This window comes from Anolis carolinensis, chromosome 1, assembly GCF_035594765.1.
Source record: "Anolis carolinensis isolate JA03-04 chromosome 1, rAnoCar3.1.pri, whole genome shotgun sequence".
NCBI classification, from domain to species: Eukaryota; Metazoa; Chordata; class Lepidosauria; order Squamata; family Dactyloidae; genus Anolis; species Anolis carolinensis.
In genome coordinates this window covers 19643878-19664504 of record NC_085841.1, presented here as the reverse complement: position 1 = coordinate 19664504, position 20627 = coordinate 19643878, and the positions used below count along the sequence as shown (strand labels likewise).

The 20627-nt window shown below is 40.5% G+C and overlaps 1 protein-coding gene across 10 annotated transcripts in view; it reads left to right on the top strand.

The window, feature by feature from the left end:
* slc8a1 (solute carrier family 8 member A1) overlaps window positions 1-20627 on the top strand; it is a 407191-nt gene that overhangs the window by 58744 nt on the left and 327820 nt on the right. The window lies entirely within an intron of this gene.

Below are 20627 nucleotides of genomic sequence, written 5' to 3'. Positions count from 1 at the left end.
GGGGGTGGAAGCCCCTGCCCACCCCTTGGCATCCTCTGTCTCCAATTACCCGGCATGGAAGGTCTGCAACATGCAGCTAAGATCAGCCATTCATTGGTTTTAATCTCTTACTGTTTCAAACAAGAGCTCGGTTGCCAATCCCAGTCTCGTTCCTGAAGGGGCTTGGATACCTGCAGAGTGGGGAGGAAGGAAGAAAAAAAGCGGAGGATCCGCAAAAGGGAGGTTTTCTTGGACACGTGTCTGGGTGTTGCGTGTGCAGGCTTACTCCAGCAGCACTTGCACGACACGAGGCGGGAAGGCGCGCTCCGGGATGCGGAGGGAGAAGTCTTGTGAGTCCGGGGGCCTTTTGTCTTTTTCTTTTTCGTGGAGGGGGCACAGGTTCATTGCGCGTGGAAGGGGTCTGCGGTAGAAAATGGTGATGAAGATGACAGCCCCCTCCTTTCCCAAGCATGGCAGCAGAACACACCCACCTCAAGGAGTCTCCCTGCCTCTGCCTCTGCCCTGCTCCCCTTCATCCCTGCCTGCCAAGGGTGGCTTTGATCTGGAAGTAGTTACCACTGTGCTCTGAAGGCTTTGGCACTGGGCAGACTGGCATAAACTTGCCCTGATGGGGTGGTCATGGCTGAACTGAGGGACTGCATTGTGAAACTGTTGCATGGAGGGCTGCTCAGGAAGGGCTGGGGGATGTGCGTTTACCTAAAAAGGGGACTGGGGAGAAACCTTTCCCACTGCACCCCCTTCCTATCCATCTTTCATTGCTGCTTTCCCCATAATCATGCAACAAAGCATTTCATCAATCTTCAACAAATAGAGAAAGCACTGCATTCAAATGCACACCCAGAACAGCGCTGAGCAAAGCAATGTCTGTGTGTGTGTGTGCTCTCGAGTTGCCTGTTGATTTATGGCGATCCCACACATATTATAATGTTTTCTTAGGCAAGGAATACTCTTAGGTGCTTTTCCTCCATCATGTTTGTGCTAAATAGTCACAACCATAACTGTGAGGTTTGAATGGGGCTTCAACGCTGCATTGTCGTGTGTGCTGAAGTCGCCTGTTGATTTATGGTGATTCCATGAATTTTGTAAGGTTTCCTTGGGCAAGGAATACTCAGAGGTGTGTTTCTCATTTCCTTCCTCCATCATGTTTGAGCCAAACTCTCACATCCATAACTGTGAGCTGCATCGACCATGCTGCATCGGCCATGCTGAAGTCCATAGGAGACTGTGGGCTATGGAAGCACAGATGAGGTGTGACTATTTCTAATGAGATACCTAAAAAGCCTCAAGGGATAGGGTAAAGTAACATGCTATCGGAATCAGACCACCTGAAGAGAAATAGGTGTGTCAGTCTTGTGCATGGGTGTGGTAGGGGACGCTAATGCATAGCAAAACTGCAGACTTTGAGGCTGGTGGAGTGCTCTTCTGAAATAACACTAAACTGTATCGTAGACCAATATTCTGCTGAGCTGGCAGTGGAGAGAGGAAAAGAAATGCAGTCAAGATACCACACAAATAATTCAGCATGCTGAGGGCAGTGTAGAAAGCTTAAAAGGCAGGGAAATGCCCTTTCATGAGCATAGCGCAAGAGCAAGTTGAGGGCTAGTGAAGAAATGCTCTTCACTATGGCTCGCTCCAGTTTTCTTCATTTTCCCCAATGGATACTCAATCCGACCATCAAAAGCAAACTGCTGCCTCTGTAGCATTTGTTAATTTTGCTTGGTTTAGCGTGTTTGCTCCTGGACAGAAATCGATTTTTCTTTTTCCTGCCTAGCAAACACACTTGCTTCTCTCGCCACCACCCCCAACCTATTTTCTCTCCTTAGATATTTGCTTACTTACATCTCTTCCTCGGGCAAAGTAAATAATTAGACACCTGCAGCCCTGATTGGGCTTTTATTCTCTTTGTGAGCAATTTGTGGTTGGACCTATTAGCAACTCCATTATGGTCAAGAAAGACACTGCATTTGCTTCAGCTCAGCATAGGCCAGGCCACATCTTGCCAATAACTTTGGTTCGATATCTTAATAGCAGCCTCGTTCAACTTTATTGTGGGTTTGCTAAACTTCCATCAGAGATTATTGTCATTGGGGGTGTGTTCGCAAACTGGCAAAATGCTAAACAGGAGGGAAGCACCTCGCTGTAAAAAGGAAAGGCAGTGAAGAATGAAAATGTAATAAAACACAAGGGTATAGCTGTGGGTGCATTCAATTTTGCTGCTCTCTCTCCATCCCAGTTTTATAGACCGTCTGTTCAGATTCATTCAGGTGTATATGACCAATTTCTCTCCCTCTCATCATCTTCCCTTTTAATAAGCTAGGTAGCTCAGTGACATTCTTTCTCCCACTTCCCATCTGCCCAGTCCTTCTGCGTTTCATGCCAATTTAATAGACTCTCCATGTGTTCTGCAAAATGAGACCCTGTAATAATAAGAAATCTACTACTACAGCGATTGACGTTGCCATACTTTTCACACTTTGCTGCACTTCTTCATGGTTACTTCTTCCTTTAGGACAAAGCTGTTCTTGGAGGAGCAGTCTATCTTGAGACCCATTTCCTAATATGCCTTCCTCTGTCAAGACTTTCTAACAGATCAGGATTGTAACAGATCAAGCCAGCTCTCTACCTAGGCTGGCATTCTGACAGCTACCAAGCAGCCAAATACCTGAAAGATGAATGTTGGAAAGATCCCATGTGCCTAGAATTTTTAAAAGATTCTGTGTGCCTAGAATTTTAAGGACACCAGCTTCTATAATACCTGCACTGGGAACCTTGGGACATGAAATTGTTACTTAGTTCTGTGTGAGGCATTGAAACATTTGATTTTATTTCCTAAGATGTTTTTTCAAGTTCAAAGAAATTATAAGCATATCACAGTAGAAAGATACACATGTTGATTGTTGCTCATTTAATTTGGTTTTTTTAAAAATGATAATTTTTCTCCCAAAATTGCTGCAGTTGTCCCTCCACATTTGCAGTTTTGACTTGCAAATTTGATATTTTCTCTAGAAATCTCTGCATCCTCCAATGTGATTCTATTGTCAACTTCCTCCAGTTATGCTGGAGAACAGAGAGACTTTTCGAGACAATACTTCTCTAGGAAACTCTAGGTCCCTCCAATGCCATTCTGTGTTCAGCTTCCGGTGAAAGTTGACCACAAAGTTGTGCTGAAAGACCTACAAATACCTAGAAAAGTGTCCTCTCAGGTTAAAAAAATGTATTTATTTGTAATTTTTCACTTTCATAAGAGGCCTGTTCCCCTAACCCCAATGAATATAGAGGGTTTAATGTATTCAAACTAGTTCTCCATGAGGCAGAAAACAAATGCAAATAAAAAATGCAAGAAGATATTGGTCAAAATTCTGTTGTTATGATAGACCTATGTGGCTGTTTTTGTAATAGATGTATTTTGTTGATAGTTGTGCAAGCAGAATTCCACAAGTGTAACTATTTTTTATGGTCTTCGGTCATACTGTTAATCCAGACTAGAATAAAATTGATAAAGAAGTTAGCTCAAAATTCAGCCATTGATTCAAGGCAGTTGCTCTGGTTGTGATTAACCAAAAGAATTCCCATTGTGCAGCTGCACGTTTATGAGTGGTGTGTGTAATTGTGTCTTCCCTGAACCAGTAGGATTTCATAAACAGCCATTGTTTTCCCATTGCACAGTGGGACCATAAACATGCACTTTGGCAGATACTCAGGTCAGCTACACCGTGTCAGTGTTCAGCAGGAACATGGTAAAGTACAACTACTATGTAACAATATAAGTGTACATTTACATCTCACAAGCATTATGTAGAATCTGAGCCATACTATTATGTAACAGATGTATTCTATCAAAATGGATGTGGTGATTTTGACTTTTCAGTGGCAACACTGTTAACTGTTTTAAAGTACAGCAGAGTCTCACTTATCCAAAATAAATGGGCCGGCAGAACGTTGGATAAGCGAATATCTTGGATAATAAGGAGGGATTAAGGAAAAGTCTATTAAACATCAAATTAGGTTATGATTTTACAAATTAAGCACCAAAACATCATGTTATACAACAAATTTGTCAGAAAAAGTAGTTCAGTACACAGTAATGTTATGTTGTAATTACTGTATTTACGAATTTAGCACCAAAATATCACGATATATTGAAAACATTAACTACAAAAATGGCTTGGATAATCCAGAAGCTTGGATAAGTGAACGTTGGATAAGTGAGACTCTACTGTACTAACATGGCATGAAACAGCCAAGTAGAGGTGTGTGTGCCCAGGCTTAGCAATGGAAAGCAATGTTCGACAGCTCAGCTAGCAATCTTCACTCTTTTCATAGGACCAGGTTCTAAATAGAATTATATGCAGCATTTATGCAGCACCTTTTGAACATCTAATGTATCTCACAAATCCTGCTTCATGGATTTTTAGGAAAGGGATGGGAAAACTTGAGAAAGGTATTGCAAAACACACTACATTATGTGCCTGGCAGCTGTTTTTTTAAAAAGGCCTAGAAGCTGCCTCAGGTGGTGCTCCATGATGATAAACAGAGAAGTAGGAACCATGTTGTCTTCCACATTGTTGGAATGCAATTCCCAGCATTCCTGAGTATTGACTATTTTAGCTAGTCCTGATGGGACTTTTAGTCTTGAAGAGGTTTGCTATTCCTATACCTATAGTAGATAACGAATATGGTGCCCATTAGTTGATATTCACAAAAGGGAACAGTTCCATTGAGTTCCCTGCATTTTGTCCATCCCTGAAGGTTGGCATAAAGAGAACATATGTTTGAAATCCAAAGTCCCTTAGTGTCCCCTCTAAAAACAGGATTATCCTTAGGGATAATCTCCTTAGTTAACACATCCTGGGATGCAAAGAATGACAGCGAAGTGTTGGAACTATGTGTGTAAACTAGATCATTGTGGTCTCTTCCAAATCTTATGATTCTAGACTTCCAACTCAGGTGCAATGGGGAATATTGTCCAGTTCCTGGCTATGAAATGCAAGTGTCAGACTAGTCAATTCCTGAGTATCTCATTGGAAAGAGGAAAGAATCATTTAGTCCTTTGCTTCATGCTGCAAATTATTTTGTACTTCTTTAGTTAAATGATCCAGGTCTAACACTGGATCAATTCTACAAGAGGGAGTAAATCTACTGACTAGTAGGCCAATGGTCTGATTCAAGTATGTCCCTCAGTATCTCTAGGGCTCTGCTTCTTGGTTCAGGTTGATGCCATTCTAGAAAAAACTGTGTCATGGGTTTAGTGACCTTAGGACTGTGCTAAAACCTTAAAAGGAAACCATGTTGTTTTTGTGAACACTAGCACTGCACACTGTAGATACTCGCTGATATATGAGTCAAGAATAAGTGCATGCAAATGAGGGGAACTAGCCTTAATGTTCATGCCATTAGCAGCTGACAGAATAGACAATGTGACACCTGTGTTGATCTTCCATTTGGATGAGCACTACAAATTAAATGAAGAGATTGGTAGAGATTCTGAGTGCTTTGAAGGTATGCTGAAAACCTTTAACACAGCCTGCCCTTTTTTTTGTCTTGGAATGTTTTAATGTAGTGCCTCTGTATGAGTTTTCAAGACCTACAATTTCTAAAGATGTCTTAATTTATAAAACCATTGCTAATCAAACAAGGATCAAAAACGCATTGTCCTGCATGTGCATATTTTTCAAGCAATTCAGCATATTTCCAAAAGTGTGGTGATGGGCATAGATATTTGATTTCCCTGAAAATCCTAGCCTCGAGTAAGAAGCAAGAAGCAAGCTTTGAGCCCCTAACTCCATACATAGACTTGAAAGGAAGGCCTACATTGAATGAGGTGGCTGGAGAAGCTTCCCAGTTTTCTAGAGATAATCACTGTCCTTTCTTCTATTCCATCACTAGTCAAGTGAATTATGCAAAATAAGACAGTGAAAGTCTGCATAACATTTTGCATAATTTATACTGGTTCAGCTTTACTTAGCCTAGAATATCAGCAAAAAAAGTCTTCTGCAAAGTAAAAATGGTGTCATCTTGTTGGAGTGATAATGTGATCATATTGTAATACACCATGCAGTTTGAAAACAGACAGAAGTCCAAGACATTGAGACCTTACTGGATTACAATAGAATGTGTTAATAAGAAACTGGCTGTGTGACACTGTGTGCCAAATTTTGTGAATTTTATAACATTGGACATTCAATAGATATGGAAGGTGTTTGCTGTGTACCAACATTCAAGTAATTTCCAATTTATGGTAACTCAAATGTGATATCATAGCAGTTTCTTGGGAAGATCTGTTCATAAGGGGTTTATCATTGTTTTCCTCTGAGCTGGAGGGAGTGTGATGTGCCTAAGGTCGCCCAATAGTTTCCAGGGCCAATTTGAATCCAAGTCACCTAAAGTCCTAGTCCAGCACTCAAACCGCTGTACCATTTGCTTAACTGGATTCTAGTGGCAGAATTGTCTTCATTTTGATTAGATAAATGAAGTGAGGCCTAGGCTGAGTTCCTGCATCATAAGTTTCCACTGAAATACTTAAGGAAGGCAATACAGACCTGGTTACTTTCCTTGGTATGCAACAGCAATGGAGGGTGGTCTGTTGTTCCATCTCTGTAGAGACCTATTGGCTCTAGAAGTGTATCCTAGCTTATTTCAAATGCCCCTAACTTTACACTGTAGAATGAATATGGGTTGACACCACTTTAACTGCACCATTGAATCCTGGAATTTGTGAGAGAATTTGGCAGAGAAGACTAAAACCTTGTAACACACCATGATACCATAATATTGAGTCATGGCAGTTAAAGTAGTGTCAGATTGCATTCATTCTACAGTAGATACACTCCCAATAGATGACACAGCGGGTTAAACTGCTGAGCTGCTGAACTTGCTGACCAAAAGGTTGATGTTTCAAATCCAGGGAACGGGGTAAGCTCCCACTGTTAGCTGCAGCTTCTGCCAACCTAGCAGGTCGAAAACATGCAAATGTGAGTAGATCAATAGGTACCACTCTGGTGGGAAGGTAACGTCGCTCCATGCAGTCATGTCAGCCACATGACCTTGAAGATGTCTATGGACAATGCCGGCTCTTCGGCTTATAAATGAAGATGAGCAGCAACCCCTAGAGTTGTACACAACTAGACTTAGTCAGGGGAAAACCTTTACCTAGATACACTCCCTGGCACGGAGGGAAGAAAGTACAGTGTCCATTCCAAGCTGTTCCTTTCTCTGGGAGCTGACAAGCAATCAGAAAAAGCCTAAACAAATACCCTCCACAGCTGATTAGTGACTGGAGAGACGGAGTCATGGCTAACACTCCCTGGCTGTTGTTGTGCACCAGCAGAAAAATGTCTCTGCTAATCTAATAGCCTTCAGCCTCAACCAGAAGACATTGCAAAGCTAGTCTTTTGGCTCTTATCTACACCACCATATAATGTAGTGTAAAACTGCATTATGTAATCAGTATAGACTCACATAGTGCAATTTAACTGCATTGAATAGCTTTGTATGAGTCTACACTGACTATATAATGCAGATTCAAATTGCATTATATAGCAGTGTAGATGAGACCCTGCTTTTCAAATATCCAAATTGTGTGAAAATGGCAGTGGCCTTCAAAGTTGTGGAGATTTGCATCTGTACTTACCCCGGTCCAAGAAAATATGTATGCAAAACAATTACAATGGTGTGAGTCACAGATGGGATGCTGTCCAATTTATAGGATGATGGTAAGATGCTTTGGAATGATCCTTGGGATAATGATGGTAGCCGTATGTTCTCAGCTGTCACTCTTGCTGTCCGTGTAATAGCAAGGATGGTCCAGACTTTTAATTTTGTAAATTACATTCAAAGATGCACAGGTTTACATAAACATTTTTTTAAAAAAATTGGCTGCTGCTTTTATTTTGGATTGTTGCTGGGAAAAGGAACAAGACATGGTGATTTGAAAAGAGGGAACAAAAACATCAGCCATGGCTAGATAATTGTTTTAACATTTTGAAATGTCCTATTCAGGAAAAACAAGATAGCCCCGAGATGTTTTGCATTAGGGTCATGTGCATTGAGGTCTGATGCCCTTGCCCAAATTTGGAAAAAAGTTTAAGTGATTATTTTTAGTCTTTGTTTGACCCTTAAAGCCATTGTGATTGCAAAGGTTAGTGGGTTTGCCTGTGAAGGCCCCATGGCTAGACCAGCAACAAGTTGGGAGACAAATGAGGATGCAGGAATTGCTCTTCTGTGAACCACACAAGGTTGAAAGCTAATAATGATGGTGACGTCCTTCAGTATCATTAAGTCTTTGCACATATTTGGCAAACTATGTCAGTTTTCATAACGGCAGTGGTAATTATGCTAATAATATCCTTTGCTACAGCTGCTGATAAAACCCTAACAATTCCCTAGGGATTTGGAGACGCAGAAGAATCATGGAGAATAAAGATTTACAGGCAAAAGTTACCATAATTCATAATTACATGTCTGCTTATAATGGTGGTTCTTCAAGATGGTTAGATTGTGTATAATGAAAAGGTTATGGGGAGCACATGCCTTTCTTTGGGACATGTTCTGTACTTCTGGATATGAGCAAGAACTATGAGTTTCAATGCTGAACCAGGAATGGAGGAAGCCATAGTTTAATCCAGTGGTTCTCAACCTGTGGGTCCCCAGATGTTTTGGCCTTCAACTCCCAGAACTCCTAACAGCTGGTAAAACTGGCTGGGATTTCTGGGAGTTGTGGGCCAAAACACCTGGGGACACACCGGTTGAGAACCACTGGTTTAATCAGTACCTGAATTTTAATTAGAGGGGCTAAAGATGATTGAATTATAATTTATAGTATCTTTGAACCTTATTTTGGCCAGAATTTTAGGACGGTTTGTAGGAGCATTTTTGTGATGTCTCAGAGACCCTTGAGCCATGACCCCGCAGCCATCTCAGATCAACCTCCATGTTGGTTTCCAGTGCTCACGCAGCCTAGAGGCATTACAATTTTGTTATGTACATTCAAGTCATTTCTGGCATATAATAACCCTAAGGAATCCCTGACACAGGGTTTTCTGAAGCTAAGAGTATATGACTTTTCCACAGTGAATTTTCATAGCCAAGCTGGGATTTGAACTCTTCTCCAGAGTCATAGTCTTTTTTTTTAAAAAAAAAAACTGTCTAATCCAAGGTAATGAGTGAAAGGACAGCTGGCCTAGTAACTCAATCTATCTGAATAAACATCTCATACCTGTTCACCATTTAGATCACCAGGTAAAACACTTCCACATGCTTTTCTCCTTTCAGAGGTGTTGGTTGGGATATGTAGGCTGGCATTCATTATACAGTGGCATTCCCTTCCGCTCTCAGAATTGCCTTGAGAGATCTGTTTAGCTTAGGCATGGGCAAACTTTGGCCCTCCAGTTGTTTTGGACTTCAACTTCCACAATTCCTAATCGCCTCAGGCCCCTTTCTTTCCTCCTTCAGTTGTTTAAGCCTGAGGATGTTAGGAATTGTGGGAATTGAAGTCCAAAACACCTTGAGGGCCAAAGTTTGCCCATGTCTGGTTTAGCTCCTTCATGTACTGTTTGAGAACCAATTTGTTCTATTCAGTTTTGTTTGCTGGGGGGTCTTTCTGGATCCCTGAAAAAAAAATCATTTTCTTGGACTATACCTCCCAGAATCCCCAGTCACCATGGCAAATGACCAAGCTATTTTAGGATTCAGGGATTTTTAGGATGAACAGAAGATCAAATCAATCTCATTCCAACCAGAGTAAAACTTTTGAGTTTAAGAAATTTACGTAAAAGTTGGCTTATTAGGTGTCAGTTTGGAGGGTCTCCTTTATCTGGGACTAATAACTCATCCAATAATATGAATTAGCTGGGACCCAAAACTACAAAGTTGTTTGTATCTTTCTAGTACCATGTGCCAGTTTGGTATCTTTAGGGATGAAACATAAAGTAGGCATCCATGCCTAAAATGGGATAGATTTTGTGACATTTTGCACATTTTGGCAACTTCTCATACTTTACATCTTCTGAAGAAAAAGATGTGCAAAATCCTATTTCTGTGTAAAGAATGTTGGGCATAAATAGTTTTTGCACAGAAGATTGTTTACTACACAAAATGCATTTTGTAGGGGAGGGTGGAACAATTTTTTCCCTAAACGTTTTTTCATAAAAAGCCACAAATTACCAAAATGAAAATCTTATAGAATCATAGAATAGTAGAGTTGGAAGAGACCTCATGGGCCATCCAGTTCAACCCCCTGCCAAGAAGCAGGAAATCGCATTCATAATCTTCATAGCAACCAGCCATTTTCTCAGGCTGGATCTACATTGCCATATAATCCAGTTTCTGAATGCGGAACTGGATTATATGAGTCTACACTGCCATATAATCCAGTTGGATGCAGTTCATCTGCATTAAGAAACTTGATTATATGACAGTGTAGATGGGGCCTCAGTGGAGTGTAACAGTTTGCAAAGAGACCCTTTCTCATTAGGAATCAGAATTCTTTATATCTCCAGTGTGTGGGTCTGTGTAGACTTGTGTCATGTCTGAACACACAAGCAATATCACAAAACCAGCCCACAGGGCATCTGAGGCTCAGTTGTATAATCACATTTTGTGTGGTATTTAAAAATGAAAAAAAGTACTTCCTGAGGGGATGGATATTTTCCAAAGTACAAAATATTTTATTTTGAGTGTATGGGGAAAGTGTGATCCCTACAGCAAAAGAGTTAACCCTGAAATAAAATATAGTGAAAAGAGCATAACCCATATATAAAATTATACACAGACATACCCCAGTTAGCAAATCCTCTGACAACAAAACTCCTTTTACGAAGACTACCCTAGTCGCCAGTTTTTCTCCTTGTCCACTATCTAGCTGTCTGCTCTTGGCTGGATTGTGGAGGATGGAGAAACATAGCCTTTCAAGATCAGGTTGCACCAGTGTGTCTGTATGAATCAATACAATAAACCTTTAGAAATAGTGGGATTCTGCTACAGCTGATCCTACTGTGGCTGTGAGTGCATCTGCACTGTAGAATTAATGTAGTTTGACCCCACTTTAAATGCCATGACTAAGTGCTCTGGAGTTGTAGTTTTACAAGGTCTTTAGTCTTCTCTGCTAAAGAGTATTGGTGCTTCACCAAACAACAATTCCAAGGATTCCACAGAATGGCAGTTAAAGTGGCGTCAAACTGCATTAATTCTACAGTGTTTAGATACACCCTGAGTGTGCCTGTCAACAATAGGCAAGGTAAACAGCAGTATCAATTATTTGAGCCCATAGAGGCAGAAAAATAGAGAGAAGCCTGCCTCAAGCTGGATCTCCACTGCCATATAATCCAGTTTCTGAATCCATATTATCTGCTTATAGCTAGATTATATGAGTATAAACAGCAATTATTATTATTATTATTATTATTATTGTTGTTGTTGTTGTTGTTGTTTCTTTCCTGCCTCTCTTCATGGTTCAAGGTGGGTTGCAGAATAATTAAAATGCGCACACATTGTAAAAATACCACAAATACATATATTAACATATAATCCAGTTCAAAGCAGGTAATCTGGATTCAGAAACTGGATTATATGACAATGTAGACGGGGCCTCACTAGTGGTCCCTAGAAGGTTCAGATGTTTTTGTTTACTTATGCAAGGCTTATTTATTTATTTATTACAATATTTATAATCCGCCCTTCTCACCCAACAGGGGATTCAGGGTGGCTTACAATAAAACACTTGACTCTGTAGCTTTATTTCACATGTGAATAGGGTTCATTTTGAAGAAAAGTTTTGCTATGGCACGTTGAACTGCTCCTCTTTTTGTGGTATGGAAACCTATCTATTCTCCCCCTGTTATTTCTGCCTCTGGTACCAAATGTCTGTTAAAAAACTAAAGCCAAGGAACACCTCTATAGTGCTAACTGAGGTATAAACCCATCCATGGGCCAGTCTTGTTGGAGAAATGGTGATATCAGTGGAATTAAGCAGAGGCAATTTAGTGTGGGAACCCCATGCAGCTAATTTTTCTACAAAATCAGTGTATGACTGAACGATTTGGCTACTGTGCTGTGAGTACAACCCATTTAACTAGCTTGCAATTTACAGCATGGATGTGAATTGAAGATTTGACTTTGCAGTAGAGTTAGCACAGCAAGACCTCTCTAGTTATGCCCCAGTGATGTGGATGCCATTTGTTTTCCATCTAGGACACATTTAGCATGTTTTCTAGAGAATACATCAAAACAACTCTCTCTGCCAGTGTAGGATTGCTATTAATATAGTGCTTAAGTTGTTCCCTCTGTTCTGGAGTCTTTTGATTGTAACTGAAATAAATATACCTGTGCATTGTCCCATAAGAAATATCAGCATCTTTTTTATTGTTACTGGGGCAACAGGTATAGGCATTACCAAAAAAAGAAAAGAAAAAAGATGTGTTTGTGTCTCACTGATCATCAGGGGCTACTCTTCTAATAGCATTTTAAGCAAAGTGCTGCCAGATTCCCATGTTGGCAATTAGGATTTAGCTATCAGAGTAATGATTTAATTCAGAGTCTGAGTTGTCATTTGGCAAATGAGTTGGGAGAATGAAATCAAAAAGTCAAAGTCACAATTAGATAATGGAAGCATTATTATTCTACATCGTATTATTTCATAGGTTCTTGGCTTGAGTGCACCATCTTGGTGTGTTTGTGTGGCTGATCATCCAAGGGTTACATGTTAGTGGTGTGTAATGTATACCTTCTTACCAGCATGAATGGACCAATACATCGTTCCTACATAGACAAAGTCATGTAAATATGCCCTCCTATAGGAACTACGTTTGAAAACTTCCCCACACACTCTCAACCACAGAAGAGGGCAAAACCTCTTCTGAACAAATCTTGACAAGAAAACCCCATGATAAGAATACCATACTCATGGAAATGAAATGAAGCCACACCACCACAACAATGATGTTTTTGCTTTTTATTTGAAATTTTGTATAATCTTTTGAGAATTAAGTGCATGAACACGCCAATTTAAGGTCTTTTCTTTACTATAGCAATGCTATTGTCAGCATTTGGTAGAAGGACAGGAAATCTTAAAGACATTAAAAAAAACAGCTCACCCAGGAAGTGTGCCTGTTTGTGTATATTTGAGGTTAGCCACTTATTTCAGACACTGAAGGAGTGTTGAAAAAAAAAAATTTGGTGTCTGCCTCTCACAATGAAGCTCCTTTCTCCTGGAGACTCAGCAAATAAGAGATTAGCTTTTTCTAGAAGCAACATACTATATAGTAAAACGTTTGCTATTACTATCTAAATGACTGTGGCTTCAGATGTACTGAACAAACACGAATGAAAGCTGGTTTGAAGATGTCTTGTACATGGTGGAGTGAACTTGTTTTTTGCTGATACAAAACTGGAACTTAAACCAGTGGATTCAAATTGTGAAAGAGATTCCACCCAAACATAAGGAATAACTTCTTTGCTATAAGAACAGTTTGTCAATAAAATGGACTGCCTAGGGAGTGGGAGCCCCAGTGGCGAAGTGCGTTAAAATGCTGAGCTGCTGAACTTGCAGACCAAAAGGTCCCAGGTTCAAATCCCAGGAGCAGCTTGAGGGCCCACTGTTAGCTCCAGCTCTTGCCAACCTAGCAGTTCGGAAACATGCAAATGTGAGTAGATCAATAGGTATCGCTCCAGTGGGAAGGTAACGGCGCTCCATCAGTCATGCCAGCCACATGACCTTGGAGGTGTCTACGGACAATGCCTGCTCTTCGGCTTAGAAATGGAGATGAGCACCAACCCCCAGAGTCAGACATGACTGGACTTAACGTCAGGGGAAACCTTTACCTTTACCTAGGGAGTGGTAGACTTCACTTCTTTGGAAGTCTTTAAACAGAGGTTGGATGGCCATCTTTGAGAAGTGCTTTAGTTGTGTATCCCTGCATGGCAGGAGGTTAGATTAGATGGCCCTTGCAGTCCCCTCCAATTCTGTTTCTATAATGGTGTGATTAATCAGAGATTTTGCATAAGACAGACTCTCCCAGATGAGGGAAAAGACGATGCATTGGGTTGCTCTAATATGATTCCCACACTGTGGTGGTTGACTTTTCATGACTTGGTGGGCTAAACATTGTCTTTAAATTCTCATACTTAAAGTCATTATGGATCAGCAAATATTTAGGTTCTAAAGCGATGGTTCCCAACCTGTGATCCATGGACCACCAGTGGTCCCCAAGAACTAAAATTTGGTCCATGGCCTCACTGTTATTACACTGTTACAGCAAAAGCAACTGGTCTCGCGAAACCCCCTTATAGTTCTGAGGATGTCAGGAGGGGAAAGGCTGACTACCCACGAAAGGTGGGACAACAAACCTCCTGCTAACTGCTTCTCCTCCTCCCTCCCTCCCCATGTGGTACCTGAAAGTGGGGTCGCCTTGGTGTCTGTTTTTAGACCTGTTCCTGGGGTTATTTGGGGTGCTGGTTCAGAAAATTGCATTGCATAGACCACATCAGCTCTAGATTATTAAATATGGTTTTATGTGGGTGAGGAGATGGCAACTACTGGATGGCATATGTTCTTCATCAGAAACTAGAGCTGATGTAGTGCAATTTTCTGATTCAGCACACCAAATAACCAAACCGAATCTAAAGCTTACCAAAAACTGATTCATAACCCTTTGGTACGAATGTTGGACAATGGTCCCTGGTCAAAAAAAGGTTGGGAACGACTATTCTAAAGGGAACTGAAAGGTTATTTTTACATAGCTGCTCCTCAGCCATTTATCTCTGTGCCCCTTTCTTTATCCATCTCTGTGCCCCCAATATAATTTGCTAAACTATTGTGAAAGTGACAGGTTTTTTTTTTAGTTTTGGCCTGTTGGGACTCACACAGATTCCCAGTTTGTTTCTTTTGCTCAGCTGACATCCTGGTGAAGCCAGCATGTTTATTGTGGCAGTCCTGATCTTTGTTTTGTATATACATCGCATGACACTTGAGCACAGTATGGAGGGATTGCATATCAGAGCTGTGGGAGCCATTGCATCTTGGCATGTCACAATGTATGCTGTACTTAAGAGAAGAGGTGGAAAAACAACAGCAAGCATAACATTTTAGGCATCAGCCCAACTAAGGAATGGAAAGTAGGTCAGAATTCTTAGGTGTTCAAAATACGTTTGTAAACAGCTGATGGACTAGCTGCTCAGGATTTTTCCAGCACAGCTATACTGCTATTTCCCGTTGTATTTTTAAAAGAATTAGGATCACAATCTTAACCATACCACCTATATTTCAAATCAATTCACTGATGGATTTAAGATATGTAGCGAGCCCCCAGTGGCCCAGCGGATTAAACGGCTGAGCTGCTGAACTTGCTGACTGAAAGATTGGCGGTTCAAATCCGGGGAGCAGGGTGAGCTCCCTCTGTTAACCCCAGCTTCTGACAACCTAGCAGGTTGAAAACATGCAAATGTGAGTAGATCAATAGGTACTGCTCCGGCGGGAAGCTAATGGTGCTCCATGTAGTCATTCCCATGGCCACATGACCTTGGAGGTGTCTAAGGACAATGCCGGCTCTTCGGCTTAGAAATGGAGATGAGCACCAACCCCCAGAGTCAGACACAACTAGACTTAATGTCAGGGGGAAACCTTTACCTTTACCTAGTGAGGTGTGAAGGTGGTTACCTCCATGTGGGGCTTCTCTTGAAACATGTTGAATATATTTTATCTAATACGATTGGGACTGAAGTGCTTTTATTTCGAGTGGGGTTTTTAAAAAATTGGAATACCTGTATTCCAATGTCTGTATGCCAAAATGAAAATAATGAGATATCTTGGGAATGGAAGCCAAGTCTAATAATTACATTCATGTATGTTTCTTATACACCTTATACATATAGCCTGAAAGTAATTTTATGCACAATATTTTAAATAATTTTGTGCATGGATTGAAGCTTGTGTCCATTGAAAAAGGAGAAATCAAAGGTATTGTCATCTTAGCCACCCATTTGGACAATTTCGGATTTTAGAATTCCAAATAAGAGTTGCTCAGCCTGCATTGATACTAAGTTCTGAAGCTGAGTATTATTATTTTTTGCAATTGAGAACCAGGATATAGCCTGGTCAGAGCAGAAATGGGGCAGAACCCTCCAAATCAAGCCCTTCGTGGTTTTTTGGAGGGGCAGAACTGGTGATTCTGGTTTCAAAACATCATTTGGCCATGAATTCACTGAATAACCTTATGCTAGTCATTATATGCCAGCTTAATCTCTTTTACACAATGGCTGTGAGAATAAAAATGTGTATTATGATCCCCTTGGGAGAAAAGTAAAATATGATTACAGTGAATCAATTCATTAAAAATAAACAAGTAGAGCCAATGTGGGATCATGGATTTTAAGTGTTGGGAGATGATGCTTGGAGACTGGGGTGTGAGTGGGTGGGTGGTATGTGCATCTGCACTGTAAAATTAACATCATTTTACATCAAGTTGACTGTCTCAAAGCAATGGAATCCAGAGGGTAGAACCAAGTTTAATGACTTGAAGTAACAGGAAGATAGATTTTGATTAAACATTAGAAGGAATGTCTTGAGAGTAGAGCTGTTCGGAATCAATGCAGTCAATGAGGTGCTGGGTGTCTCCTTCTCTGGAAGTCTTCAAAAAGAGGACACCTACCAGTTGGAGATGCTCTAGAGCAGACATGGGCAAACTTTGGCCCGCCAGGTGTTTTGGACTTCAACTCCCACAATTCCTAACAGCCTACCGGCTGTTAGGAATTGTGGGAGTTGAAGTCCAAAACACCTGGCGGGCCAAAGTTTGCCCATGTCTGCTCTAGAGATTGTGCACTGAGCAATAGATCAAGTGAGATGGCCCACGGCCAGCTCTGCAATTTTATTTATCTGTTTTTTTAAAGAGAGAGAGAGAGAGAGAGAGAGTTTGAGTGATGCTTGGTGAAATGGCAGGAAGTGGAGATACTGAGAGGGTTACCCACAGATGAGGAACTGTCTTTTGTTGAGTAAGATCATTGTTCCATCTAACCCAGTGCTGTCATCTTCAACCTACTACCCTATATATGCAAAATATGTGCTATAACATTGTCTTATCATTCTTCCCAAGAGACAGGATTTCAGAGATAGGTTTTTTTTCGTGTCCCACATATATCATTATCACACCTTCTCTCACCAGGTAGCCAGCAAAAACAGAATGACTCCTGCAAATTTTGCAAATCTGTTTGGTTTGCATAATTGCATACAAAGGAGGAGCCCCGGTGGCGAAGTGTGTTAAAGCACTGAGCTGCTGAACTTGCAGACCGAAAGGTTGCAGGTTCAAATCCCGGGAGCGGAGTGAGTGCCCACTGTTAGCTCCAGCTTCTGCCAACCTAGCAGTTCTAAAACATTCAAATGTGAGTAGATCAATAGGTTTGGCGGGAAGGTAACGGTGCTCCATGCGGTCATGCCAGCCACATGACCTTGGAGGTGTCTACGGACAATGCTGGCTCTTCGGCTTAGAAATGGAGATGAGCACCAACCCCCAGAGTCAGACATGACTGGACTTAATGTCAGGGAAAACCTTTACCTTTACCTTTATACAAAGGAAGTCAGAACATTTAAGAATAACTGGAACTTGCTGGTTTCCCTCTGATGTTCACTGGCTAGTGTTAGATCCGAAATAGTGGCCCAGGCAGGCAGGGTGGGAATCATGTGGATTTCTAGATGTTGTTGGATTATAGCCCCAGTACTCTTCACCATTGAATATGCTGCTAGGACCTTCAGTACCGCAACATCTTATGGGTCACACATGCCTCCACCAGTACACCAGGTTCACAATTCAGCTTTTTTCAGAGCTCTGCTCTGTTTAAGATACAGAGGCATGATAAAACCCACATCGCAGTGATACTTTTGCCTCCCTGCTATGCCATTGCCTTTCAAAATCCTCTCTTCTTGCTGTGTATAATCATATTTAAGAAGCTTTCCCCCCTCCAATCATTCAACCTGTCAAATGGAACATCAAAAAGACAGCTAAAATGGTAACAATTTTTTTTGTCGCTTCTGACTGCTGAAAATTGGTTGAGAAGAACTCTAGTGTTAAAAAGGTTCGTGGGAATAGAGCACCAAACAAAAACTCAGGTGATTTATTTATCTGCTCCGATGCAGCTGGGAAGTCTGAGGATACCTGTGCCAAATCCTTTTAAGACAGTGGAGCCGATCCAGACCACGATGAAACCCTGGCTCTCCTTTACAACCTTGTGTAAGGTTGAAACTCAAGTATAATAATTCATCTTCATCTCTCTGCTTCCCATTCTTGCCAGGGGGACTTTACAGAACACAAGATTTGCGTCTTCAAAAATTATGGCTAATTTGGGAACATGGAAGAAAATCTGAACAGACTTGTCAGCAAATCGTTTGAAAGGGAACTTTCAGTTTTAAGCTGCAGATGTTGATAACATTGGCCAAACTTTGTGATCTCTTTGTTTTCCATCACCAAAGAGTTCTTGTTTGAGGAAATGAATGTATAAAAAATTATGTCAATTTACAAAAAGAGAAAAACAATGACTACTCTTAACTTTCTTAAGTGGACCTCTCCCATGTATGCACATAATAGTATCATTTAGAAAAAAAAATGGTGGCGAATAACTTTAAGCCCAAGAGTTGGATTAAATTTCAGAAAAGTCCTAAGGGGTCATTTTCCAGTGGGAGATTGGACCAAAGAGTGAGATTAATATGCCAGAATATTTTATTAAAAAACTTTTAGAGCTTTTTCCTAAGATGCTGCTGTTGTTGGCCATCAAGTCAACCACATGTTATGGCAAACCTATGAATGAGAAACCACCATGAGCTGTGGTCATCAAACTCTCTACTCAGGTCTTGCAGATTCTGAGCTGGGTCTTCCATTATTCAACCAATCTATCTCTGATGTGCTCTTCCTTTCTTCCTACTACAGTAGAGTCTCACTTATCCAAGCTAAACGGGCCGGCAGAAGCTTGGATAAGCGAATATCTTGGATAATAAGGAGGGATTAAGGAAAAGCCTATTAAACATCAAATTAGGTTATGATTTTACAAATTAAGCACCAAAACATCATGGTACACAACAAATTTGACAGAAAAAACAGTTCAATACGCAGTAATGTTATGTTGTAATTACTGTATTTACGACTTTAGCACCATAATATCACGATATATTGAAAACATTGACTAGAAAAATGGCTTGGATTATCCAGAGGCTTGGATAAGCGAGACTTGGATAAGTGAGACTCTAATGTATTTTCCAGTTCCCTGAACATTATCTTAAACATGGGGATATGAGAGAAGCCTCCCACAAGAATGGTAAAATATATTTTAAAAAATCAGGGCGTCCCCTGGGCAACGTCCTTGCAGACAGCCAATTTTCTCACACCAGAAGAAACTTGCCATTTCTCAATTTGCTCCGGACACGAAAAAAACTTAAGCATTTCAGCATTTCAGAATGTGAATGAGACATACAAAAAGTGGGGAGCTTTCAAAGGATTGTGTCATGAGAAAGGAGACGTATCTAACTGGGGGACTCAGTTAGCGATCTGGCTTGTCTCCTAGGAGGCCCTAATCTATCCCTGTATAAAACCTTGTATTAGAGAAATCTGATTCATTAATCTAGTGCAACTGGATTCCAAGCTGAAAAATCTAAATGTGGCTTAGAACAGAATACTGTTCCCACCCAGCTATTGAAATGCAGGCAGAAACGTCTCCGTCTGAAGATAAAACAGTCTCAAGGTAGCAAAATGAGACAGAACCATCCCTTTGTACTCCTTCTAAATCTCACTAGGCTGCTTTGACTGCCTAAAAAACAGTCAGTTCTTCAGTCACCCTTATTCACTTTTCCTGCTTCTAGTCTTATATCTAAATAGCCGAAGTTACCTCAGGAGCTAGTGCTTTGGGTCTTTATCAACTGCTAATAGCTCTTCACAATTTCGAACCACTACAAACAAGGCATTGAGGCTGGGGCTCATATGCTATCCGTGATTCATATCTTTTGAAACCATTTTGAAAACAAAAGTAACTTGGATACCTCCAGAAAGAGAAAAGGAGAGAAAGCAAATTAATGTCTCACGTGTGTATGTCGTCTTCATTCTTTCTTTGGTTTTAAGTGTTGTTTGAAGAAAGGTTAAGCTGTGTGACATTTAGCAGGCATGGAGTAATAAATTTTAAAAATATACTGGTGTTTTTGGCTTTCTTTTTATGGTTTTAATTTGTTTTATTAGTTGTTAGCAATTATATTGTTACAATCCAATTTTGCAAGCTGCTTTGTAAACCTGTTTAAGTAAAAAAGCAGAATTTAAAAAAGAAGAAAATATTACATAAACGACTACATTTCCCTCTCTCTTACATAATGCATTTTCTGCTGTAATGGGAGAAATGGTGTCAAAAGAAGTCTGTGGCCAAATTTCAGAGTTTTATTCTGAGGTTTGCATGGTAGAGATTGAGGAATAAGATGCCATGTGTACAGAATGAAGATGGGTTAGGTCCTTGAGTAGAAACTTTGGGAAAAGATAAGTAAATAAATGCAAGTATAGTTGCCATTGCAGTTTGCAAAAAAAAAAAACCACACTTAGTTCCAACAAATGTTATTTCTATTTTTCAGTTCTGCAACAATAAAGATATAAATTTTTCATTTTAAGAGGAACTCC